The 27,749-nt window shown below is 26.6% G+C and overlaps 1 protein-coding gene and 1 long non-coding RNA gene across 2 annotated transcripts in view; one reads left to right on the forward strand and one right to left on the reverse strand.

Annotated features, from left to right (window-relative positions):
* Cad87A (cadherin 87A) overlaps positions 1-27,749 on the forward strand; it is a 183,977-nt gene that overhangs the window by 121,984 nt on the left and 34,244 nt on the right. The gene's annotated exons all lie outside the window — the stretch shown is intronic.
* LOC149032692 (uncharacterized) lies at positions 16,814-27,010 on the reverse strand. The gene is made up of 3 exons (XR_016176413.1): positions 26,336-27,010; positions 18,924-19,059; positions 16,814-17,807 (listed from the first exon to the last, which is right to left on the reverse strand). It is a non-coding gene; the product is annotated as an uncharacterized LOC149032692 (long non-coding RNA).

The following is a 27,749-nucleotide window of genomic DNA, read 5'->3' on the forward strand; positions in this document are numbered from 1 at the left end:
ATAATAATAATACTAATACGAATAATAATAATAATAATAATAATAATAATAATAATAATAATAAGAAGAAGAAGAAGAAGAAGAAGAAGAATAATCTCGTACGAGATTATATAATATACAAAGAAGAAGAGATTGAAGAATTTTTTTGAAAAAATTTATTAAATTTTATGAAAAATTTTATTCCGAAAAAATTCGTTTCTCTATAAGATTATTTAAAATTAGCAGAATTCCGTGCATATATATTTTTTTATTTATTATTACTTTTTAATTAATTCGTTCATTATGCATCGAGTTGACCATACTTTTTTGTTTTCCTACCTTTTACACGAAATATTGAGGATAATAATAATAATGATAATATAAATGAAGAACAACCTCCTATAAGATTGTATAATATGAAAAAAGAAATAAAAATAAAGAATAACAGAAAGAAAATAATAAAAATAATAAGAGAGATTGAAGAATTCATTGAAAAATATTTTTATTCTGAATAAACGTTTTGTCCACACGATGTCTGAAACTTTTTCTTTACTCACAATCAAATAAAAAATACAAACAATCCTGATATATATATTTATTTATCAATCCATCCAATTAATCTGTCATATTTTTTTCTTTTTTAAGAATCATTCGATACACCTATATGTATTCATTTTATAAAAATTAGGAAAAAAAATATATTAATCCCGACACAATACGAGAAATATTGAATAACATTAACAAATAAATTTTATCGTAATAAAAGAAGAATAATAATAATAATTTATCGATTGAAATAATTTTCTTGTTGATAGTTGATTTATCGATCGATTGACGGTGATGGGAAAGGGGATAGAGGGTGGGAGAGGGGGTGATTGTAGGAGGAAGCACTTGATGCACCTAATAGGCAAAATGCATCCATCGGTTACTACGAACCGTTATACAGATATACACACGTTGGATTTTAATAAAACTCGATGTTCATTGTACCGTCGAATCGAAGTGCACAAAGAGTGACACACACGCACGCATGCATGCACGCACGCACGCACGCATACACATATCTATAAATAGTGAGAGAGTGAAGAGACACAAAACGTTTGGCAGGAAGCAAACCAGCTTTTACCGAACATCGAAAATGTGCAACTCGAACGTGACCAATTAATAATGCTACCTACCATCCCACACACATGTTATCTCTTCTATATTCTCCCAAACACACATACACTTACACACATGTATATACAAATTTTCGTAAAGAGAAAGAGAGAAAGAGAGATATGGAAAAGCAATGAAATTTCCCTATAACATTTCAACCATGACTTCACACTCATTAGAATCGTAATGCTTGAAAATGAAAATCGTTTATACCACGTATGAGATGCGTGTGTGTGAATCCTTTATGTATTATTATATACGTATGAATATCCATTTATCCGTGTGTTATGTTATTATGTTGTATTGTTGTTCCATCCACGACACACACATACACACACACACATTGCGATACGAAAATTTATCAAATTATGTGTTCCTCCCAGTAAATAAATTAAACGAATTTTGTCTTTTGGTAACGTCGATCGATATGATTATTCGATAACTAATTAAAACATTTTTTTTCTTTATTTCTTCCCTTCTCTTCTTTTTCATTAAATTTGTTCACATAGGTTTTCGTTATTTTCATTATCGTTTAATTATTTTATTATATTATATATTATATATAATACGATACGTCAAATTGAATGGAATTTTTTTTCTTTTTTCTATCGAACAAAACTATCATTCGTTTATTGCATTCACAATCGTTCGAAAACGTTCAAATTAAATATTTCTTTATTTAAACGTAAAAATTACATAAATAAATAAAAACGTTGTGTGAAATATATATTTTAACGAATTAAAAAATGATACTAAAACGTTTGATGAAAAAGAAAAAAAGAATCATCTTTTTAAACATTTGAGATCTCGTCATGGATATTTCGAATTTTTCAATTTTGTTCTCCAAAAAAAAAAAAAAAGAGAAGAATGGTGAGAGAGAATAATCATGTTTCTTATTGTGTCCCATACGTCGATAAAAGAAATCGAAAAGAACGTTGAATAGAAAAACCCTACAGAAAAGGTAGAAGAAAAAGAAGAAGAGAAAAAAATATATAAATATAAATAGATAAAAAAAAATATAAAAAAAGGAAGAGAATGATAAGAAGAAGAAGAAGAAAACGAAGGAAGGAAAAAAGAGAAGGAATAAAAAGGGATGTGAAAAAGGTAAGGAAAGGGTGTCAGTAGTAGGGGGAAGGGTGATGAGGCAGTGCTTTGAAAGTTACGGAAATTAAAGATTGAAAAGGAAGAAAAGTTGAAAACATCTTTTAAAAAGAGTCTTTCTTCCACTCTTTTCCATCTATTTACACGTACATACACACACATATAACACATACTTACACGCACATTCACATAGATATATAAAGACTAGGGACATAAATCGTAAGTACTATCGATATCGACTTTTTCGAATTTGCCGCCGTTTTCGCTTGCATTTAACAGGATGCACGCTCGATCGAGTTCAACTCGTCTTGGAATTCAAAGCTTATTTGCTATTCCAATTCAATGCAAAAGCACTAGAAGCAGAAGCTGCAGCCAGTAGTAGTAGCACCAGCTAGCTAGCACCAGAACCAGCATCCAGCATCATCATCCTCCCGTTTAAACCTGAACGAGAAGAGAGCTATGTACACATATGAATAGTATGTTTAATATATATATGTGTGTATGTGTATGTGTATACGGTGTTACGTGTAAATGTAGATACGTGTTTACGCTTTGCTACGTTATCTGCTGCAGGAATCTGTCGATATTCGAATAAGTGGAGGAGGATTTCTGTACGCGATTTCTGTAAAACGTGTACGATAAAGTGAGAGAGAAAGATATATATATATATATGTATTTCGATGATTCGAAGGAAATATTCGATATTTGGGGGAAGGGGGAGGAAAAAAAGAGAGAGAACAAATTTAGACCTGCCCAGTTATAAAAAAAAAAAAAATTACTGACCCTTTTATTTTTTTGTTTGAGTAGCACGAGAGAAAATGTTGGAATTTTGTCGAGAAAAATATTCAACGAAATGTGGATCGTTTATTTTGAAAGTGGTATGAGTGCATTCCTTTTTTTTTCTTTTTCTTTTTTTTGCTTTTTTAAACGAGGTATCACATCAATATTTTAATTAATGTTCTATACAAACTTTTTATTTTTAATTATTTATATTATTTATTATGTCAATGTTCGATTGACAATTGGCCTATTAAAAGGAATATGTATTATACAGTTTGTAATTGCTTCAATCAATTTATCTTACATTCTTATTCGTTCGTTTTTTCTTAATAATAATAATAATGATGATGATAATTTTCTTCATTTACGAACTTAAGCTCTTGACTTATGAAATTAATTCAAAAAAAAAAAAATAAAATGATAATAATATAAATATATATTATAATATAAATAATTAAAATTAATAGTAAGTAAAAAAATGAAAATTTTATATCTATAAATATATATAACGCATAACAGTTATATAAATTATAACATAATAATTTATTAAAGATTGAAAACAAGTTACACCATGTAACCTGATTGAAATTTCCTTTAGCGTATCTCGATATAAAAAGAACAAAAAAACAAACGAAATGTTTAATCATACACGTTTTTAGCAAAGAAAACTAGTTTAACCAGATTTATCGAAAAAATATTGCGAATAAAATTAGAAAGTAAATGTTGAAAAGTTATATGTACTTTAAGATTACATATATACATATATATATATATATATCTTTTTTATTTTCAACATTTCTTGCGTTCGATTTTATTTTATTTTAATTTATCTGTTGCCCGTTTGATATCGCGTTCTCCTATTTTGATTTAGTTTTTTAATCTCCGAAAATAGTTTGCAACTGGTTGGTTAGTTGGTTCTTGTGGTAGTAGTAGTAATGGTGGTGATGGTGGTGATGGTGGTAGTTGTATTGGTAATGGTGTATGTAGAAACGTACGTTTGCTTTTGATACGTGGAGAACGTGGGTAGAGGATAGCATGGAACAATGGTCATCAGGGAATAACTCATTGTATCTAGACGGGAAACATTATATATACATCTATATGTATATATACATACATATATATATGTATGACAATATATATACTATCTCAAAGCGGAGTAATTACACGGCTGAGAGCAAACACGTTTAAAGCTACTGTCCGAAACTAAGCAGCAGGACAATTTTTGACCACCCTTTCTCGAATATCTACCCTTTGTCCTCTATCTCCACTCTCAACGCCCTCCACTAACTATTTTGTACGAAGATTCTCAACATTCCACGCAACATTCTCATAATTCCATATTCCCTCACTCCATTTTTCCCTAAAATTTAAGTGTTAGTAGTTCTTCTTCTTCTTCTTCTTCTTTTCTTCTTCTTCTTCTTCTTCTTCTTCTTCTTCTTCTTCTTCTTCTTCTTCTTCTTCTTCTTCTTCTTCTTCTTCTTCTTCTTCTTCTTCTTCTTCTTCTTCTTCTTCTTCTTCTTATCCGTGTAAAATAAAGGTGGAAAGATTGATCAAAAGAATTCGAGAAAAGAATGGAAGAATTGGAAGAATGCAAAGTAACATAATTAATAGTTTAAATATCTTTCGATTTTGATACGGATAAGGAAAAAAAGAAAAAAAGAAGAAGAAAAAATGAAAAAGGAAAAAGATAGGAGTAAAGTTTATGTAAGAAGAAAAAAAAAGGTAGAAAAAGAAGAAATTCTTTATCAAAAGATCTTTCTCTTCCGGTAAACATTTCTAATAATAATAATAGTAATAATAATAATAATATACCTTTGATAAATTTTATTGTTAATATTGCTTTTATAAACGGGGGTATATTAAATTTATGCTACGTTTCAAAAAATAAACGAAAGAAAAAAAAGAGAGTGAGAGTGCGGGTGGGAGTGAGTGAGAAGAGAGAAAATTTCATACCTTCGACCGTTCATTAATTTCACGAAGTACGATAAAATTGTATAAAGTAACTTTGTAAACTCAATAAGAGAGAAAAAGAGAGAGAGAGAGAGAGAAAAGTAGCTTGTTTCCCTTCTTCGTCTTTACGATTTTACTTTAGTTGTTTGAATTATCGTGTTTTCTCTCTCTCTCTCTCTTTTTCTTTCTCTTTCTCTTTCTCTTTTGGTACGTACAATTTGGTATTAGTGAGAGTAATAAAATGCATGGGCTTTTTAAAAGAGCTAGGAGAGTTTCGAAGCTCTCTCTATTTACTTTATAAATAGTAGTAGTAATAGTAGTAGGAGTAGTAGTAATAGTAATAGTAGTAGTACACAATTTGTGTAATTAACTGTAACGAAGGAAGTTTTATCAGCTGATACGCTCAACTCGTTTTATTTACTCAACTTCACACCAAGCTTTGAGTGTTTATTTCTGTTATTTGTATTTGCCATACTTCCGACGATTCCTACGAATATAATTATGAATGTACAGTTTAAATAACAAAAAATATATATTAGATATAGATATAGATATATATTGAGTCGTTTATTTTGAAAATGACTTAAATCCAGTCTTTTTCCTTTTTTTTTTTTTAACAAAATGTTAGTATAACAACTAACTTCCAATATTAGGTTATTTATATTATGTTATATTATATTAGCATAATTAAATTACTCTATATTTTAATTATTATATATACAATTAATCTAATCAGAAAATTGTCACACGGTGAAATTACTTCGATGATTTTATTTTCGAACGAATTATTATTTATTTTCAATATTTTTAAATATTTATATGAGATTATTATTGACGTGTTGTTTAAGTATGACTATAATTTATTCTATCGATCTTTCAAATTCATAGATGAAAATTTCTTCAGATTTATTTCTCTCTTTCTCTCTATTTTATTTCTATTTTTTATTATTTTTTATTTTATTTGTTACTTTTATTTTCAATATTTCTTTTCATTCGTAACTTATTCACGAATACGAAGAATGGTGATTTTATTTTTTTTTTTTTATTTGCAACAAAACACAACGAACATGTTCTCTCTCTCTCTCTCTCTCTCTCTCTCTCTCTCTCTCTCTCTCTCGTATTTCTAAAAGAACGAACTTCCTCTCACGAAAACAGACGGTACAGAACGTGCTTCGAAAAATTCATAACCATCTACTAGATGGCTAGCTAGCTGGTTACATACGACACTCGACCTTTTCTATGTATAATATGCATGTTGCTATACCTGTACATATATATATATATATATATACGTGTATGTACATCATCACGCGGGTTTGTAAACTTGCTCGTTGCGTCTGATTTCTTCTTCTTTTTTTTTCTTTTTTTTCTTTTTTTTTATTTAGCGTGGGTGGTTTGTAAAGGGTGGCTGGGGGGAAAAGAAATAGCGAGAAAGATGGGAATTCGGCCGGGAAATATTAACTTTCGTACGATAAAAATGTTGAAGGAAAAAAAAAGCTAATAAATATAGGCCCCTCAACCTCCAACTCCACCTCCTTCTACTCCTCTTTTTCCTCCTTTTCGCTTGGGGCTGAATTTTTGTGGTTGAAATTTTTTCAACTTGTCTAAAGCCATTACATTCGTCCGATGAATTAATTTCTAATTTTGTAGAACAAAACTAGTAAATGTTATTAGTCAAAGAATAATTCTTGCATAATAATGTAATATCGAATAATTTGTATAAAACCGAAATAATATCGAAAACTTCAAAAGAAAAATATTATAAACACCAATCAGATTTATATTTAATAATGTAATAAACTAATAAATAATACAAAAATTTATAAGACAATATGAGAATATATCATATAAGTATTTCGAATAATTTTTAAAGATGAATTAAGAATGAAAATATATATAAAACAAAGAACATGTAAAATATCAAAACACGTATGTAATAAAAAGAAAATGAAAAGAATGCGTTAAAACGTGTCTCATATATATACGATGTAATAAATGTGAAAAAATACAAAATTTAAACGAAGAAAACTAGAACAATATAACGAAACAATAAATGTAAGAAAAAATATTATAAAGAATATATATATATATATATATATATATACACGGATAATAAATATCTGGATACAAACGTTCCAAACGATGAATGTCAAGGCACATGGGTTTTCAGAAATTGCAAAATATCTTTCTCCCTTTCCTCCTCTCTTTCTCTCTCTCTCTTTTTACTGTAACTCGTGTCGAAATTCGGGCAATCAGTGGCACTTCTTCGACAGAACGAGAAGAGGAAAGGGGTTCAATACATAATCTCTCGCTCCACTTACCTAGAATGAGATTGAAGGTTGTTTATAGTAGTAGTAGTAGTAGTAGCAGTAGTATAGAATCTAAGGGGTAGCGAGTGGTAGTTGGTACAGGAAGAAGAAGAAGAAAAAGAAGAAGAATAAGAAGAGGAGGAGGGGGAGGGTAGTAGAACGGTGCCGGAAGGATTGTCGGGAAGCGAGCGATTTGAAATTCGGTTACAGGCCTCGTTACCCTCGTTTCGCACCCCCTTCAGGCTTCTCTTTCTCAACGAAAACACAAGACAGAAGAACAGCTTCGAAAGTACTACCTCCCCCTCCTCACCGTTACCGTTGTGTGCTACAATAAAGGAAGAAGACCGAGAGAAAAGGAAAAGGGACGACTTTCTCAAACTCATTTTCACGAATCGTTTTCTACCAGAAAGAAAATCTATGCGTGGTTCGGTTTAAAGCTACAGTTTTTCTATACTTTTTCTCCTAACTTTTCTCAACCCTCCCCTCCTAACCCTCCTCTATTTTTTTTTTTATTTTTACTTTCATTTTATTTTCTTTTTCGGTTATTGTTTTCTACTAACGATAATGGAAAAAGAGATTTGAGAAGGATTATCATCTCACCATCACCACCCTCCACCCCACTTTTCATCCTTCATCCTTCATTCTACCTACCTGCCCATCTCTTTTTTTTTTCTTTTTTTTAATGTTTTTTTTTATCCTCTTTATTCTTCTATCTATCCACCTATCCATCTTTCTCTCTCTCTCTCTCTCTCGCTGTTTCTTGTTTTGGGTTCTCTTTTTGTTAATTTTGGTTTCGTTTACGTTGTGAAAATTGTCGAATTTTTTTCTTTTTTTGATTGCGAAGAAAATCTATAAAAGATTAAATCTGAAAAGCATTATTACTAATATAGGACGATGGTGATAGTGGTAGGGGTGTGGTAGGGTGGAGTGGGTGTAGAGGAAGGAGCACTTTTTATTTCTCGCCAAACGTTACCAATATAGTATTTTTCCAAAAAAGATAAGACGATACTGAAATTATAAATGTATAAGACTATTAAGTGTTCTTAATTTCTTTTCTTTTTTTGTTTTTTAAGTTTTGCTTACCCAAATATATGAAATGATAATTTAATTGGTATCGTTAATTGATATTATACGAATTGAAATTATTTATCATTTTCATTTTCAAATTATTATACATTATTATTTATAACAATAAAATTGACATGTATTACGTATTGTCTTGACGAAAGAAATTTTATTTAATTCATACGAACATTTGATAACCATATTTGACATTTTTTGTCTTTTTCTTGTTTCCCCCCTCCCCGCCCTTTGTAAAATATGCAAACGAGTAAAAATTGAGACACCTTATATAACTTATAGATTTCCCTGGACACCTATAGAACCAGGAGAAATATATATATATGTTTTATATATTACATACTTTTTAGTCGTCAACTCGAGTAGTATTCGTTTTCGTTATTCGATATCGAGAACTTCTATCGAGATTATTAGATGCAATAATTTTTTCTACATATTTTTTATGAACCTTATTAAAAAATAAAATCATCTATATTGGAAAGAAGAAGAAGAAGAAGAAGAAGAAGAAGAAAAAGAAGAAGAAGAAAAAGGAAAAGAAAAAGAAGAAAATAGAAATAAAAATATAAAACTTCTCTTTAAAAGGAAAAATTCTTTTTTTTTTTTTTTTAAATTATCGAACAAAGTTTACTGGAAACGATTCCTTACGTTGGTACTTTTTGTACTTTTTACTTTTAAAAATTATAGAAAATAAAATAAAAAATGAAACGAAACAAAGCAAAATAAAAAAAAAATAAGGGTAGAAAGTATGAATCTGTTTGCAAGTTGCTAAAGTTTAGACTCAAAAATTCGTTTCATAAGAATTGGTCCTGTTGGAGAAAGGTAATGTCTTCTTTTTGTTTTTGTTCCATATTTTCTTTCACTTTTTTATTACTTTGGGTAAAAGTTTGTTGAAATCTGTGACACGGAGAGAAAGTCTTGGTTTTTTTTTCTTGTTTCCTTTTTTTTTCTTTTTTTTTTACAGAGTTACATTATATACAGAAAGAAGATTTTTCCGTTGGAAAGTGTTTGCGACACGTGTTCTACTCGTGTCTTCTTTTCTAACGTGTTCTCTGTTTTATTCTTATTTTTATTTTTATTTTATTTTATTTTTTATTTACTCTTCTTCTTATATTGTTTTCTTTTTTTTTCTTTTTACTCACTTCTAATCGCAGTTAATAGTTATTTTTTATGTTCAAACGAGAAAGATAAGTTGGTAAAAATGCAAAATTATTTCAAGCTCGTGTTGTTTAATAGTAATTAAAAAAAAAAAAAAAAAAAAAAAAAAAAGGAAAGAAAATCTTTTACAAATGTACGTCTTTTTTAATTGAATTAATTTTTAAAGGAAAAACAAAAAAAAATATAAAACAAGAAAGAAAGAGAGAAATACAGAGAGAGAGAGAGAGAGAGAGAGAGAGAGAGAGAGAGAGAAAGACAGGAAAAACGTTGAATAAATATTTTATGAATATATATTACAGCGAATATAATTTCTACGAATAAACATTTTAATTGGCTAACTAATAATAATCATTATCCGATGATAATTATTGATTGATCGTTGGACGTAGTAGTAGTAGTAGCAATATTTTTGTAGATTATTATTCCTTTTGAAGATTTATTTCCACGTTAATATTACTAATTATATCGAAAAATGTAGTAATTATCGGTTACATTCAAAAATATTCTACCTATTTCCAATGCCCTGAAATTAACAAATATAAAGTTATCAAAAGAAAATCAAAAAAATAAAAAATATTAGAGGGATCGAAAAAGTAATTCAAATTTTTCTTTGCTAGCGAAAAACATTTATTTATTAAAGGAATTTTAATTGCTAATTAACAAAATATTTTTTCATCATTTTTTAACACTTTTTGCCTTACGTAAAAGAAATTGTTTAATTTTCTTTTCAAAGAGTCTTTCGATTTTTCATTGACACAAACTAAATGTGAGTATACTCATTGAAGAAATTTTGATTACTTTTTGGTACTCCTAATAAAAAAAAGAAAACCAAATAGAAGAGCGTATTACAGATTTCGATCTATCGATTACGATTTTTATACGACAAAAAAAAAAAGAAAACTTAATTAATACTCGTATAATTTCTTTTATTTCTCGTTAATCAATTAATTACTTAATATCGAGTAATAATTAAATTTTCGAAAGAATGGGAACAAGCGAATCCTTGGAAAATATTTTTTCAACCATAAATGAAATGGTAAATAACAATAATAATAATAATAATAATAATAATAATAATAAGAAGAAGAAGAAGAAGAAGAAGAATAAGAAGAAGAAGAAGATGATGATATCTATATCCAAGATGGTATGATATTTCATAAAAGTAGTCATAGTAGTAGTAGTAGTAGTAGTAGAAGTAGAAGTAGAGCTTTATCGCGTTGTTTTTCGTCAGCTTGAGGCAATCGGTGCGTGAAATTCAATGGCTTCACGTTCCACTTGTATTCATTGCCCAACGGCATCGTCTTTACGAAAGGAAGCTTCGAAAATGCTCTTATGTTAAGAAAAAAAAAGAACGAAAAAAAAACGAATAAAATAGAAAAAGAGACGAGAATAAGAAAATGTGAGAGAGAGGGAAAAGACAATTTTCGTAACATTTTCTAAATCCTTATTTCTGTATTCGTGTGTGTGTGTGTGCGTGTTTCTCCAATTCTTTAAATTTTGTTCTTTAAATTTCTAATTTTATTAAACCTAACAAATTATCAAAGTAATTTTCCAGGAAATTGACATTATTATTCGTTCGATTTATTTCTTTTAATTTTTTATTTTATTTTTTTATTATTTATTATAGTATTAGGTTTTGAATTTTATTCTGTTCATAACTTCAAAAAAAAAAAAATATGTACAAATAATTACTTATTCTTTTCTGTCATTTTGAAGAATATTCTTTTTTTTTCTTTTAATTTTATTTAAAAACTTTGATTTTTTATTTTTTTTTTCTCTATCTATACACATTTCAATTTCATTTAATATAATATAGTATTGGTTTTAACATTGTTATCAAAGTAATGAACAAAATTTTAATCTTTTTCTATAGTATTTCGAATTATGAAGAATATTGCGAAAAATCCCGTAAAGAGTCCCCCAAAATTAAAAGAAAATAAAAAAGAGAAAATTAATACTTTTATTGATACAAGCATTACATTTATTATGTAATAATGTAATTAATGTAACATATGTATGAACATTGTTTTCAAAGAAATATGAAAAAAAGAAAAATTCTTTATTTTTTTTTTCTAACATCCATTTAATTAATATTTTTCCATTAAAATCCAATCGTTCGATAAAATTTTCCACAATTAATAATAATAATAATAATAATAATAATAATAATAATAATAATAATAATAATAATAATAATAATAATAATTATAATAATTATAATAATAGTAATGGATGAGATATGAATAAAGTTATCAAATGAGATAATATAAAATAATAACATTTATTACATGGATATCATTAATTATATCAATTATAATAACAATAATAATCATCATTATCATCCACCATCATTTTCACGTTAGAAGTTACTTGCTATTATTTTTAATTATTATTCGAAATCATCGAATATAGAAATCCTTTATATTTAACGTACAACTGAATTTCAATGAGGTTTTCTCGTTACAGGAAACGATTGTACAATGGGAATGCAAAATAAAAAAAGAAAAAGGGAAAAAAAATTTAAATAAGAAAACAAAACAAGAAAAAAAAAGAAATTAAAAAGAATCGTTAACGTAGTGTTCCCTCTCTCTCTCTCTCTCTCTTTCTCTCTTTCTCTCATTAAGAAAGTTCCATCGTTTGTATACGAAGCCAGTTCATCTTCTGTCTCTCTCTCTTTCTCTTTCTCTTTCTTTCTTTTTTCCTCGTCTCGTTCGTTATTTCGCGAATCACAAAGAATCTCGTAAAGAAAAGAAAAAAAAATAGAAAAAGAAAAAAAAAATTACTTCTCCCACAAAATCTTTCGCGTCGAAAGAAAACTCGAAACTTTTCTTTTAACACCATTCCACGTTCTTCCCCTCCCACCTCCCACACTTCCCTGTCTACTTCTCTTACTCTTATTCCTTTGATTTCTTATCTTTTTATTTCTATTTTGTTGTTTGCCTCTTTCTGTCTATAATTTTTTATTTTCTATATATATTTTTTTAATTAATTTTTCTATCACTCCTTCTGTCTCTTTCTTTGTTAAGGTTTTTATTGCTCTTAGTTTCATCGTTTCTTTTTATTTTTTAATTTCATCCTTCATTTATTCTACTCCATCTTTTTATTTCTATTTTTTTTTAACTCATCTCTCTCACTCTTTTCCTATCACTCTTCCTATTTGCGTATGTTTTATTATTTATATTTAGTTTTGTTTTGTTTTTTATTTTGTTTAATACTTCTTCTTTCTCATCTTTCATATTTCCCTCTCTTTTTTTTCATTATTTTTAATTCGTCTTTTTCTCATTCCTCCTACCTGTTTCTGTTTGCTGATCTTTTTCTCCTGTTTTTTTTTTTTTGAATATTTTAATTTTTTTTTTCGTTTAATATTTCTTCCTCCTCATATTTTTATTTTCATTGTTTTTTATTTCTTATGTTTTTGTTTTTTTTTTTAATTCGTCTATATCCATCTCCCTCCTTTCCTTGTTTCTGTTTCTTTCTCATTTTTTTTCTCTCACTTGGGGGTGTAGGATGCGACAACGAAGGCTCGAAGACAAGGCAGCATTGAGATTCACTCTCCGAAATTAAAGCTCGTTCTTCCTGTCGGCTGAACAAATATATATATATAGAAAGAGAGAGAAAAAGAGAAAGAAAGAGAGAGAGAGAGAGAGAGATACTTACTACTCCAACTTCCTTCTTTGTAGTGTAAAAAACGAACGGAACCCGTCCTTTCGATCCTTCGTCGATCGAACTAAATGTTAAGTGTGTGAGAGAGATAGTAAGAGAGAAATATAGAGTGTCTGTGAGAGAGAGAGAGAGAGAGAGAGAGAATGCGAGAGAGACTCGAAGAAACTTTGAAAAGCAACGACGGCAACCATCCTTTCCATCTACCTTCTCTTTTCCTCCCCCTTCTTACCCTGCCCATTCTCTTTCTAAAAGCTAAAACTTTCGAAATTACTCGAGTAATCTTCTTTTGAAAATGAAATGCTGATCGGGATAGGAGTTGGGGTCTTGGGAGACGGGGGGTGTGGATGGGGGGTTAAAGGGAAATAAATATTAGAATTAGTTTGGAACAATTTAAGAATTATTATCATATCTCCGATAAATTTAAATGCCGATCGGGGCTGGGTGGTAAGGTGAGACAATAAGAGAGGAGGTAAAGGGTGGAAATTTTCAACGAATTATTTACTACATTTCCGAGGATACTTTTGTCATATAATCGATTAATTAAATGCTCATCATTAGATTGGGATTATTTAAAAAGTTTTTTTTTGTTTATTTATAGTATTAATTAAAAAAAACATTTCATCTTTGTATTGATTCGGAAGTATATATATATCTCCTAAAGTAATAATTTTTTTATATAAATAGGTTAATACTTTTTTGTAAATAATATGAAAGAGCATCAGATGATGCAATAAAAAATATATGATTCCGTTTAAAAAAACATTAATGACTTTCATATGTCCTTTACACGTCCACCTACAAAAAAAGTACTATCAGTATGAACCCCTTTTAAAACTATTATACTCCATGTGAAACATTGTCTGCTACGCGTAATAATAAAAACGTAAATCAAGGTGGTAAAATGTGGTGACCCACCCTGTATATATACTTATTAATATATTATAATTATATTTCATATATATATACTTATTAATGTATTATAATTATATTTCATATATATATACTTATTAATGTATAATAATTATATTTCATATGTATATATATATATATATATATATATATATATACTTCTACTATATACGTCATAAGTATGAAATATAATACATAAATATTTATAAAAAATTGATATAATATAGTTAAATATATCTATTTTTATTTGAAATTGTGTTATTCGTAGATCAGTACTAAATTTTAAAATAAAGTATAATTAAATGAGATATATTAAACTAAATGTTAGCTGAAGTAAAAATAGAACGAGTCAATAAGAAAGAAATAAAGTTACATTTAAATTTGTGTGAAGTATTTTTACACGCATTACATACGTAATTACGTAATATGAATATACGTAATTTGTTTGAAAATTGTATAATTCACATAAATCAGTAATAATATTTCATTGAATATAATTAAATGAGATGTTTCAAGCTAAATGTAATCCCAAATAGAAAACGGAGAAAAAGATAATGAAATAAAGTTACATTAGATTTGAAGTACACTTACTTGTATACATATTTTTAAAATACAACATATATTTAAAAAGCAAAATTACATTCAATTTGAAGTATACTTATGTACGCACAAACATATATTCGTGTAATTAGTTGTGAAATTATATTATTCATAAATTAATAATAATTTTCCATTGAAATTATAATTAAATGAGATTTTTTTAAACTAAATGTAATCTCAAATAAAAAAAAATAAAAAAATAGGAGTGAAAGATAAGGAGAAATAATGTTAAATTAAATTTGAAGTATACTTACTTACCAATACGTACATATACATACATCCATGTTACACATATATATATTTTTAAAATGCATAGAATTCGTACTAAAACTAGTTTATTCGTCCATAGCCCGTGGCTACTCTCACAGATGTGGAAGACAGTTAAAAGCGATCATTCTCCTTTTAAGCTTCGCGAACGATCTTGCATCCCTTCCTCTGTCTCTCTCTCTCTCTCTCTCTCTCTTCTCTCTCTTTCTTTCTTTCTTTCTTACCATCTTTTACCACTTACACCACTTTTTCTTTCTTCCCTTTCCTGTTCGTTTTTTTTTCTTTCTTTCTTTCTTTCTTACTTTTTATTACAACCCCGACCATTCTTCTTCAACTCTTACATTTTTCTTTTTCTCTCTCTTTTTTATTTTTCTCTTTCTATCCCCTCAACCCCTAGATCTGTCTCTCTCTTTCTCTCTCATTCATCTGGAAAAACGTTATTTTCTTTTTTTATTTTTTATTTTTTATTTTTTTTTTTTATACTTTTTCTTAGTACGTACACCAGGACGACGACAGCAAATGAATTCGTGGCTTTGAATGCAAATTGGCTTAATTCGTTTTTCAGTTTGAATTTGCTCGTCGACAATTTCAACGAATTTTCTCCCCTCGACCTACCATCTCTAACACTCCCCTCCCCTCCCCGTCTTCTCATCATCCACTATTTCTATCTCTTTATATCTATCTATCTATTTTTCTCTCGAACAACTTTATTATTCGATAAATATTTTTCTAATGAAACTCTTTCTCTCTTTCTCTTTGTTGCGGTCTGTGATAATTTTAATTAATTACAAACTACAGTCGAGAAAAGAATTACGAGCATTCCACTAACTTTTTTTATTTTCCCCTTGTTACGATTTGATATTGTTTGTTTGTTTTTTTGTTTTTATGATTTTTTAATTTGTTTCCTTTGACTGTTATTTTTTTTTATTTCATAATTTATATTACATTTGTTTTTTTAAATAAATGCGAGTAGAAAATAATAATTCACCTGACCATAAGTTTGAGATCAGATTAATACGATAGAAATGTCAAGATAAACGACTTTTTAGTTCTATTTTCTGTTATCATATATATATATATATATATATATATATATATATAGATAGATAGATAGATAGATAGATAGATAGATAGATATCTATCTTTCTATCTATTCGTAGTTTTCTATTAAGGAAAAAGATACTTTTTCAAATATTCTACGAGGTAAGATTTAATTTAACGATAACTATTTTAAGCATCAAAGTTCTTATAAGTTGGCACATTATTTTTCGGTTTAACATATTAATAAAAGTGAGAAAATTTATTCCAAAGAAACAGGAAAGAAATCTATCGAATTTCATCTTCATTATCATTTATTCATTTTGCTTTTAACGAGCTTTTATCAACGTCTTCTTTGCTTACATTTTTTTTATTTCTTTTTCTAAATTTTTCGTACATTTTTTGTCATCGTTTTTTTTTTACATGATTTTAAAAATATTATATTATACTTCTAAATGTTATCATTGATCTAATCAACGAATTATACAAATGATAACTTTTGATAACTTCTCTCAAATATAAATATGTATATAATAAAATATTATTTTACGATTTCATTTAATTATTTAATCTTTTCATTTATTTACGATATTTTTGTTCATTTCTTTTTCTCTTTTTTTTTTTAAGGTTCGATAATTATCTTCTTATTTACCATGTGAATCGTTTTAAAATCTCCAATAAAATAATAATAATTATATTAAGATTAATAAAACAACTTTGCAAAATTACTATTCAATTGCGAAACTTTTATAACTTCAATGAAATTTTAATAAAAAGAATAAAAAAACAAAAATATTTTATGGGGTATACCATCTGTAGAGTCAAGATTAATCCTTTTTTATTTACTCTTCCGTTTTAATATCTTAAATTAAATAATAATAAGGAGACGTTGCTAAGAAGTCAAGGGGTTAAACTTTTTCCCCCTTTTTTTCTTTTACTTTCCATTTATCTTTTGAAAATCTTCGATAATAACAGTAATAATAATAACAGAATAATAATAATAATAATAATAATAATAATAATAATAATAATAATAATAATAATAATAATAATAATAATAATAACGAGATGTTGCAGACAATCAAGCCTAATTTTGGTTGGTTTCTTTTTTTCTTCTTCATTTAAATACATCGTTTTAAGATCATCAATAATAATATTAATAATACAAGAAAAAAACAAATAGATAAAAAAAAGACATATTATAATACATAAAACAAAGAAACAAATTAATGACACATTATGTGTACTATAATCTATAATATAACAATCAATCTTTTTATATATTTACACTCAATTTTGAAACGTATTGTTTTAGAATCTTAAATAAAATAAAAATAATAATATTATTGACAGATAATAGCGTTAACATTTTTGGGGGATTTTTTTTTCTTGTTTTTTCCCCACATTTTAATGTAACGTTTTTAGTACATTTTTTTCTCTGTTACTGTATTTCTTTCTTACTCCATTCTGTTTTATCCATTTCTTAGCAATGATTGCAAACGGCACTATCTTACGAGATTACATAAAAAGAGTAAAGCAAGTTTGTTGAGTAGTAAACTCCGTTGAACAAAGGAAAACCCGGGAGGCATTGCAGGACGGAAATGTTTATCTCACTTGAAACCATTCCTTCTCTTATTTCCTAATCCTTCGGGCCATGCACTTCGTTTCTTCTTCCTTCTTTCCTTCCTTCCTTCCTTCCTTCCTTCCTTTCTTTCTTTCTTTCTTTCCTTCCTTCCTTCCTTTCTTTCTTTCTTTACTTCCTTCCTTCCTTTCTTCCTTCATTTAGTCTTTGGGAAAGACTCCAGAGATCCTTGACTGAAACGCAACGAAAGGATTATGAAAATGGTTAAAGTCGAGTCGAAACTTCTTTAAATTTAGAATCCCCCAAAAATAATGAACTAACTTTTTATTATTTATTTGTATTGTTATCATTTGGAAAAATATTTTCAAGAGTTCTGAAAAATCATTTTCTTTTATTTTGTTCCTTCTTTTTTTCCCCTCATATATTTTATTATTAGTTTTTTAGTTTATTTGAGATTTTCAAGTATGAACTTTGCATATATATTTTGTATTTTTACATTTGAAGAAAATTTCTAGAGTTTTTTTTTATGAAATTATTTTTTTCATTTTGTTTTTTTGTTTTATCCGTATTCTCCATTAAAGTTTTAGCTTACTAAATTTTGTGACTTTTAAAGTACCAATTCTTTTCACATGTATATTTGTATTTTTACATTTGGAGAAAATTTCAAGAGGTTTTTAAGAAATAATTTCATTTATTTCGCGTTTCTGCTTTTTACACACATTCCATCATAGTTTTAGTTTACTGTATATTGTAATTTAAAAGAATCCAAATTCTTTCTTTTTATCCATATATTTTATTACTGTTTTAATTTACAGAATTTTATAATTTGAAAGAACAAGTTTCGTTGCAGCTTTTTCTTTATTTCATTCCCTCTCATTCGTAGAAAAGATAATAATCTTTAATTACCGTTAAAAGTCTTATTTATACAAAAATGTATACAATTTTATTTCTTTTCTCTAGAAATAATATTATTTAATTATTCTTGTTAAATGATAAACGTTATAATATAATTACGAGCAAAAAAAATGAAATAATAACGTTAATCTTGTTAAATATTTATTAATTTATTTTTACATAATCCGCATTACTTTTAAACATTTTCTATTAATTTATTATTCTCCTACTTCATTTTTTATTTTAATTTCATTTTTGTTTTATTTCTCCTTCTCCTTTGGTACAGATAGGAAATTAAATTTGTTGTTGTTATTACGTAATTATATTAAAAAGAAAGAACCAATTTTCATGACAGAAATTAATCAGAGTAGGAGAAGGAAGAGGAAGAGGAAAAGGAGTTTGGTTTGTACGTTATCTTTGTTTCCTTCCCCCTCCTGCCACCCCTCTACCCCTACCTTTTCCATCGGGTTTTCACCTTTCCATCTTGTTCTCATCCATTTGTTCTTTTAATCGACCGTTCGAAATCGTGTTAGTGGCAGGCTACGAATCGTTCGTAAAGCTTCTGTCGAGTTTTTCCAAGAGTAATAAGTCCTACAGAAAAAAAAATAAAAAATAAAAAAAGTGAGTCAGTCAAAGATATAGAGTTAGATAGGACAAAAATAGAAATAGAAATAGAAAGAAAGATAGAAAGAGAAAGAGAGATAGAGAGAGAGAGAGAGAGAGAGAGAGAGAGAAAGAAAGAGATCAGAAAAAGAAAAAAGAAAGAAGAAGAAGAAAGAGTAAGTCAAAGATATAGAGTTCGATAGGAACAAAGATAGAAATAGAAATAGAAAGAAAGAGAAAATCGATATCTATCATCGATATCTATCATCGATATCACCTGAAGAGAGAAAGGTATATATCTTCTACAAGACGACACTCTGTAAAAATTCCGATAGTTTGAATTCCTCTCTCTCGTATATCTCCTTTTCTGTCTTTCTCTTTTTTTCTAACCCCCACCCCTACCCCGATCCTTCTCATTTTCGTACTTTAATTTATTAAATTCTCCGTACGTGTTTACCCGAACTCGCGTTAATCTTTATTTTCTTTTTTCATTCATTTCATTTTATTTTTTCCTTCCTGTCTGTCTATCTCTCTCTTTCTCTCTTTTTCTATATTTTTGTTTTAATTATTTTTTTTTTTTTATCCATAGTAAATCGATAACAACTCTCGCGTATCGATCTCGTACCGTTGTTTCGACCATTTTTTTTTTTCTTTCTTTTTTTTTTCGTTCTCATCAATTTTTAGTAAATCTAATGGAGGACTCCGTTATTTGGATTGGTTGGTTGGTTGGATTTAAGTTTTAATATTTAACTATGACCATTTTGTAATAGTAAAATATTCCTGATATTATTTAATTCAATATTTAATATTCGAGGGATTACTTAAAAGCATGATAGAAATTATTTATTATACGCATTATTTCAAATGATTATTATTTTTAGTTTAATTAGAAAATGATTTCCGTTATTTTATCTATTTAAAAATTCAATCTACTTTCTTGTTGATTCACATCGAAATAGTTTTGTATTTTTTTTTTTTTTAAATTGATTTAATATTTGTGATATTAAACTAAATATCATGATTAACAATTTATTGGTTATTAATACTTTGATATTTATTATTAATATAAAGGTTTAAGTGAAAATTATTTTTGATGTTAAATTAAAATCAAAAGCATTATTCACTGTCAAAAGTTACTTACACAATTTTCTTTATATATATATTTATCATTTTTTATTTAATTTGATGTTATTAGTAAAATTGTTTCTTTTCTTTTTTTTTATTTATTTATACATCATTCTTTTCTAGCATTGATATAATTAATGTAATTCATAACGTGTAACGTAGAAAACGAATTTTTGATTTTCAACACTTTTATCATCGATTATACCAACTCCAATAATCATACTTAAACGTATCGAATATTTATATATAATTCGTTTTATATAAATTATCGAAAACCTTTAGCTGCTTGAAATTATCAATTATCCGAACGCATTAACAAGATTTTTAATCCGATTGTAATAAACGTGCAACGTAAAGTGTATTTATTATAAATATTAACCAATTGAAAAGTAACGATGGGGAGTAACATTCAACTGATTTTTTCCCCAGTGTATTATTATATATATATATATACATATGGGTATCATAAAAAGGAAAATCATTTATTGAGGAAAAATAAACAATACGCGTTCGCGTATAACTCCGATAAATTTTTGTTTAAAAAACAAAAATGCAATTTAAACGAACGTATAGATTTGTAATCGTTCCACGATGGTTTATCTCTACCAATAAATTCATTCTGAGATAGGAAAATGGGGATGAGGAAACAGGAAATAAAATAAAATAAAATAAAATAAAATAAAATAAAATAAAATAAAACAAAAATAAAAAAAAACCAACGAAACATGCGAATGAAATCTAACATTAATGAACAATAGATATTTTTTTTCCCCAAGGGAAAACGCAAAACATTGTCAAAAAAAAAAAAATATGTACCTAGCGAACAATTTTGCAAATCAACATAGATGACACGTTGTTTGTTATTTTTGTATTTTTTATTTTTTTTATTTTGGTTTTCAAAGTATTCGAAAAATAATTCATTTACAATCTCAATCAATGTGTCGGATGACAAAAAAAAATAAAAAAAAAAAGCAAAACAAACAAAACAAAACAAACAATAGGAAAAATAAATACCATGAATTTTTTATACCATACACGTGTCATATTTTAAAAACGATGAATATTATCGAATAAATCATCAAATGAATTTTTATTATTATATTTTTATATTTATCTTTTTTTTTTTTTTTAATTTAGTTCACTTTCATAGTTGAGCACTTTAACGAAAATATTAGAATATTCTCATATTTCAATCATTTCGATAGAAAACAAAAAGTTATTCGATCGTACGTTTGAGTTAAGCTTTGCAATCTTTAAACGAACACATATGCACACATACACAACACATATACGTGCACATACAGATAAGTTATTCAAACTATCTTACTTTGATGATGCGTAGGTGAATACACACACAAATTTATATACACAACAGTCACATATACATGCACCTACACATACAAATATGCAATGTTTTACAAGTGGAAGCAAACAAACAAGTAAGTAAGTAAGTAAGTAAGTGAGAAGATTCTGTGTGAGTCTTTCGAACAAGTTTCTTGTCTAGTACTATGTCCTCTCCTATGTATCGAGTGTTCACGTGTACTGGCAAGTAAACTCAACTTCCGGTGATCGAAACTTTGTTGAAATAACTACCCCATGGATGGTAGTAGTAGTAATGGTAGTGGTGGTGGCTTTGTCAAGACTAAACTTAAACGGCAATATATTGTGTATTAAAGGGGACACCAATGTTACTCAATTCCATGTCCAAGAAATTGAACGTTTAGATCCAATAATCTTATGTTGTTAAATGAATTTTTCTTTTTTTTTTTTTCACAATAATATCTACAATTTTATCTGAAAACTTTCAAAAACTTTTCTTACGATCGTTCAAATCGTAAATAAAATATCGTTTCGAACGTTTTTAATTTGATTGCTTGTTTTCAAATATTATTAAAAAAAAAAAATGTTTAATCAATGCTTGATGATAATTATTCACGAACGTTTATATATGCGTACGAATTTGTATTCGTGTTTCTGTGAGAATAAATGTGAGAAAAAAAAAGCAAGAAATAATGGTTGACATTAGATTCCATTAGAAAATGAACTAAAAACGTATCCGCTATATCGTATTTGCATATAAAATATTAACAAAAATTTTCGATAATTTATGTGAAAGTTTTTTGCTTTTAACTGTGTTATTAAATTATTATTATTATTATTATTATTATTATTATTTTTTTTTTTTAATCGATATACTTCAGAGGAACCATCAAGTTCTTCCTTCTTTTTCTTTTTCTTTTTCTTTTCTATCATCTTGATGAAAATCAATTTAATATTGATTAGAATATTTTTAAAAATGATTACAAGTTATTTGTAAAATTGTATCAAAATAAATATACGAATATTTGTCATAAATATTCTACAAATATACGTGTGTGTATATGTATTTATTTTTCTGTTTATACAGAAATTCAATGTCGAAAACGCCAAGAGAACGTGGACTTTTTTATTAATAAAAAAAAATAACACACCCATATGCAGACATACATACATATATATATAAATCTATATATATATATATATCTATATACAAGTATCGTTTCAGATTGGTATATCAGTATTTTTACTTTTTGGGTTAAACTACCAATCACCCTATTCCTCCTTCTTTCTCTTTTATTCTCGTCGAGTTATTTATTTATATCTTATACTTTTTTTAATTTTATATATAATATTTTTCTTTTTATTTTAATTTATTTCTTTTTAATTAGCTCCTAAACTCGTATGAACGTGTGTGTACGTTCCTGAGAAAACAATTTTTGTTGTTTTTTTTTCTTTGTATTTTTTATCCTTTTTTTTATTTTTATTTCCCTGATATGGTATACGAACAACAAACACACATACACACACACACACACATATATATATATATATTATGCATACATATGTATGCAAGAAATCTGAAGTACTGTATTTACCAACTAATTACATATTCGTTATGTAAATTTTGTAAGAGAGAAGCTTTCGGGAGTTTCCATTAACTTCGATTCTCTTCTTTCCTCTCAGTTTATTATACTTTTCATTCTACTTACTATCTTTTCTATCCTTTTTTTTTCTTTTTTCTTCTTTTTTTTTTTTAAATCTTTTTTATCTATCTATCTATCTATCTTTCTCTCTCTCTCTCTCTCTCTCTCTCTCTCTCTCTTTCTTTCTTGCCTTCATTCTTTCTAACTAGTAGCCTAGTTTTTTTCCTTCTTTTTCTAGCAATTCTAACAAACTCCCAAGATGGGCGTTTGTCTCGAATCTTTTTTCCCTTTTTTTTCCACGTTTCCCCCGTTTCCCATGAACTTAAACTTTTTCGTATAATTCTAACATTCGTCGATCGAAAATCCAAGAATTTTGTTTTCTACGATAATTTACAACGAGAATTTCGTCTATTTTTCGTTTGCAAGTTAAACATAGTCTTAAAAATGCATATATTTAATCTTACGGTTTATCTTCTTCTTTTCTTTTTCTCTTTTTTTTTTGTTTTTTAACTAACAATAAGATATTTAAAGGAAAAACGTAATACTCGTTTAATTCTAATCGAATTAAAATTAAAATTAAAACAAACAAACAAACAAATTCAAACGAAAAATTCACATTCGAATTTTTAATCAAAATTATTAATTAAATTCAAGCATTAAAATGTATTTACCATATTATAACAATATTATCACACAAATCGCGTACGTATTTTTAAAAGAACATTCATTCATTTTTAAATGAATAATATTTTTTGTGAATTCATTATTTTTCTTAATAAATAATGTGTTATAAAACAACTATCTGTTATAGAATAAATAATTTATAATACAAATTTTTAAAATGCATTTATCGTACGAAAATATTATCACAAATTGTACTATTTGTAATACAAATTAAATTATTAACAATATTATTACAAATCGTGTACGTATTTTTCAAAGATAATTCATTCATTTTTAAATGAATGGAATTCTTTTTGAATATTTTTTTTTGTTAATAAATAAAGTAATAAAGAATAAACAATTTGAGATACAAACTTTAAAATACATTATCGTATAATATAATGATATAATGATATGATGATATGATATGATGAATTATATATTATTTATAATATAAATTGTACTATTAACAATATTATCACGAATTGTATTATTTGTAATATAAATTATTATACTAATGACACGATACTATCACGTGTACGTATTTTCAAAGTTGATTCATTCAATTTTACATGGATAATATTTCTTATGAATAATTATTTCTTTCTTTTTATAAATTACATATTAGAACACACAACTATCTGATATAAAATAAATATTTTAAAATTCAAACTTTAAAATACATTTACCATATAGCATTATTATCATTTTCCTCTCTCACTCTCTCTCTCTCTTTCTCTTCAAAGAGAGGGTTGTCGTTTCAAAGAAATGGCAAAGAAAGATTTCGATGCAGTTAAGTGCATTACGAGCTCGACATTGCAGAGATTTTGCTTGCCTGCCTTTAACAGACTTTTCAAGCTTCCTCTCTCTCTCTCTCTCTCTTTCTCTTTCGTTCTATCTATCTATTTATCTTTCTCCCTCTCTCTAGCTTTCTTCTCATTGGTTCGCTGAGGAAAGAAATCGGATTTTCGAAGACATGCCTTCCTCGTCTTACCATCAACCAAAGTGCTTCTTCTTCTTCTTTTTCTTCTTTTTCATTTTTTACTTTTTCTTCTTCTTGTTTGAAGTCAGAAAGATAGAAAGGGAACGAACAAATAAACAAACAAACAAACAAATAAAATATAAAATAAAAATTCTTAAGAGCTATACAAAAATATAAATACAAGTAACAATAAAATAATAATAATACAAGAAAATATAAAAATAGAATGATTATAGGCTGAAGGAGGGTGAAAAATTGAACAAACGAGCAAATAAAAAATGCAAAATAAAATTCGTAAGCTTGGAAAGTAGAATATATCAATATATATATAGAAAAACACACTCAACACACATACAAAGTATATAAAGTAAATGTAAAAGTGATGATGGACAGGAAAGAAAAAAAAGAAGAAAAATGTATTATTCGAAAGGGACATAACTCTAAAATGAAATTCCCTTTTTTCGTTGAGTTGAAGGACGTTGAATTATTTTAGACTTGTTAATGCAATTCCCTTAAAAGCACACACTGTGTGCATCAACCTATGAAAGAAAAAGACGGATAGTTCTTTTAGAGACTGAGAAAAAGTAAATCCATATATACGTATGCTAAAAAGAAAACTAATACTATACTATATATATGTATAATACTTACTATACTATCCTCTCTATACCAACCACTGTAACTTTTATTTCATTGAATATCGGTACTTTGTATGCAATTGTGTTATTTTTCAAAAACATATCATTTCTAATATGCATATGTAACGTTTTGCATAACTATAATAATCCATACATTTTTACTTCAATTTGTTTTTATTTTTTTATTATATTATTTATATAATATAATAAATATAATATATTATTATATTTATTATATATATTTACATATTATTATATTTTTTATTATTGTTATTTTATTTTGTTATTTATATTTTTTTAATAATTTTATTATTTTATTTTTTATTTATTATTGAGTATTGATACTGTCTTGTTTAAATTTTTAACAAATAAAATAGTATATTATGTCGTATGTTTATTATATAATTAAATATTATGTGTAATTTAGTCTACGTTTAGTGCATTTATAATGATCGATTAATCCTATCTTCGATAATTAAATTAAACTTTTTATTTAATATTATAATATTAATTTATTTATAACATATTATATTAATTTATTGAATATTATAATAAATATTACATAATACTAATTATAAAATATATATATATATAAACTTATGATTTAAAAAATAATATTATATAATTTATTTTTATCTCTCATCGTTTTTATTTTACCTGTATATCAAACGAATAATTAAAAAAAATAATAATAATAATAATTGTTGATATTGTCTTGTTTAATTTTTTAACGAAAATAGTATTAGATATTTATTCATAGTTAGAAAAAAAAACATCAAGTACTTGAAAATGTATTAAAAAATGTATAAGAATTTTCACATATTTTCCTACTACCGGTGAGATTACATTTTGAAATGTTTAGGAGGATGCAACACCTCTCGTCCCCCACTCACCCTTTCCTCTTCCCCGACACCACCACATTCACCGGATATTTTCGTTACTTTGAAATCTTTTACCGATCAAACGAGGAATATCCGGCCTTTCTCCTTGCTAGAAGCAGAGAAAACAAATCGGATTATTAACGTTCCTATCTACTAACCTTCCCTCATACTACTATGTAAAGGTAATATCGTTGAATAGGAAACGATCGGAGGAAAACGTAAAGAAAAACATAGAAAAAAAAAATAAAAAGAAATAAATAAAAAAAAATAAAACAAGAGAGAGAGAGAGATATGTAGATAGATAGATAGATGAAGCAAGAGGATTAGATCGAAGTTCGTCTTCAACAAAACGTAATACTAGCCCATAGCTTTACGACGTAGTTCAGTTACATCGTATATTTTGTAGCATCGAATACATGTACAACACAACTTCGAGATCATCTAACCATCGTAAATTTCTTTCGATCGAGCAAACGTAAGAACGATATATGCGTTTTGCAATATACCTTTTACAGAATGTAACCCTTTATCGATAAACGAAAGGATAGGTCAAATGTATATATGTATATATTTATTTATTTGTATATATTTCTTTTATTTTTATAGGTTGTGATGTATAAATTTGTATAAAGGAATTACTTTATTTTAACTGCAAATTTGTTTATCTTTGTTGTTTTTGTTTATTGTGGAATTAAAATTGTATAGCTTTTAATGGTTGTAATATTCTATAAATTCGGAATTATTATAAAAATATAATGTACAAAGAATCGTATCATTTTCATTCGATCGGTACTGATTTTTATTTTTGGTTTTTGCTTTTGGAATAAAATTTTTAAACTTTTAACGAGAGATAGTTTTTAATGCACTAAATTTGGAATTATTATAAAAATATTATACATAATGTATATCACATCATATTTATTTGATCGGTACTTATTATTTTCTTACAATTAATAATATTTAACATAATAATAATAAAAACCTATATAATCTAATAGTATTTTTTCAATACAATAACTTATATATTTGTAGAATTATTGATATTTTTTTTATTTATTACAAACATTTTGATAGAAAAATATTTACAAATATTTATCCAATAAATTACTAGCCCCTATAAAATATTTACAATAATATTAATAATAATAATAATAATAATAATAATAATAATAATAATAATAATAATAATAATAATAACAACAACAATAATAATAATAATAATAATAATAATAATAATAATAATAATAATAATAATAATAAAAATAGTAAAGTTAAAACAAATTTCTCTCTTTTTCTTTTGTTTTTCTTTTTTTTTCTATTTTCATTTCTTCCACATATTTTTTATTTTCTTCGAGTTTTCTTTAAAAAAAATAAGCCCATTTCGATTTACGAGGAGCCGTGAAACGGGCCGATGATAACGGGAAAG

This window comes from Polistes dominula, unplaced genomic scaffold, assembly GCF_049000335.1.
Source record: "Polistes dominula isolate Pdom_NZ unplaced genomic scaffold, Pdom_raw_medaka contig_73, whole genome shotgun sequence".
In the NCBI taxonomy this organism is placed as follows: Eukaryota; Metazoa; Arthropoda; class Insecta; order Hymenoptera; family Vespidae; genus Polistes; species Polistes dominula.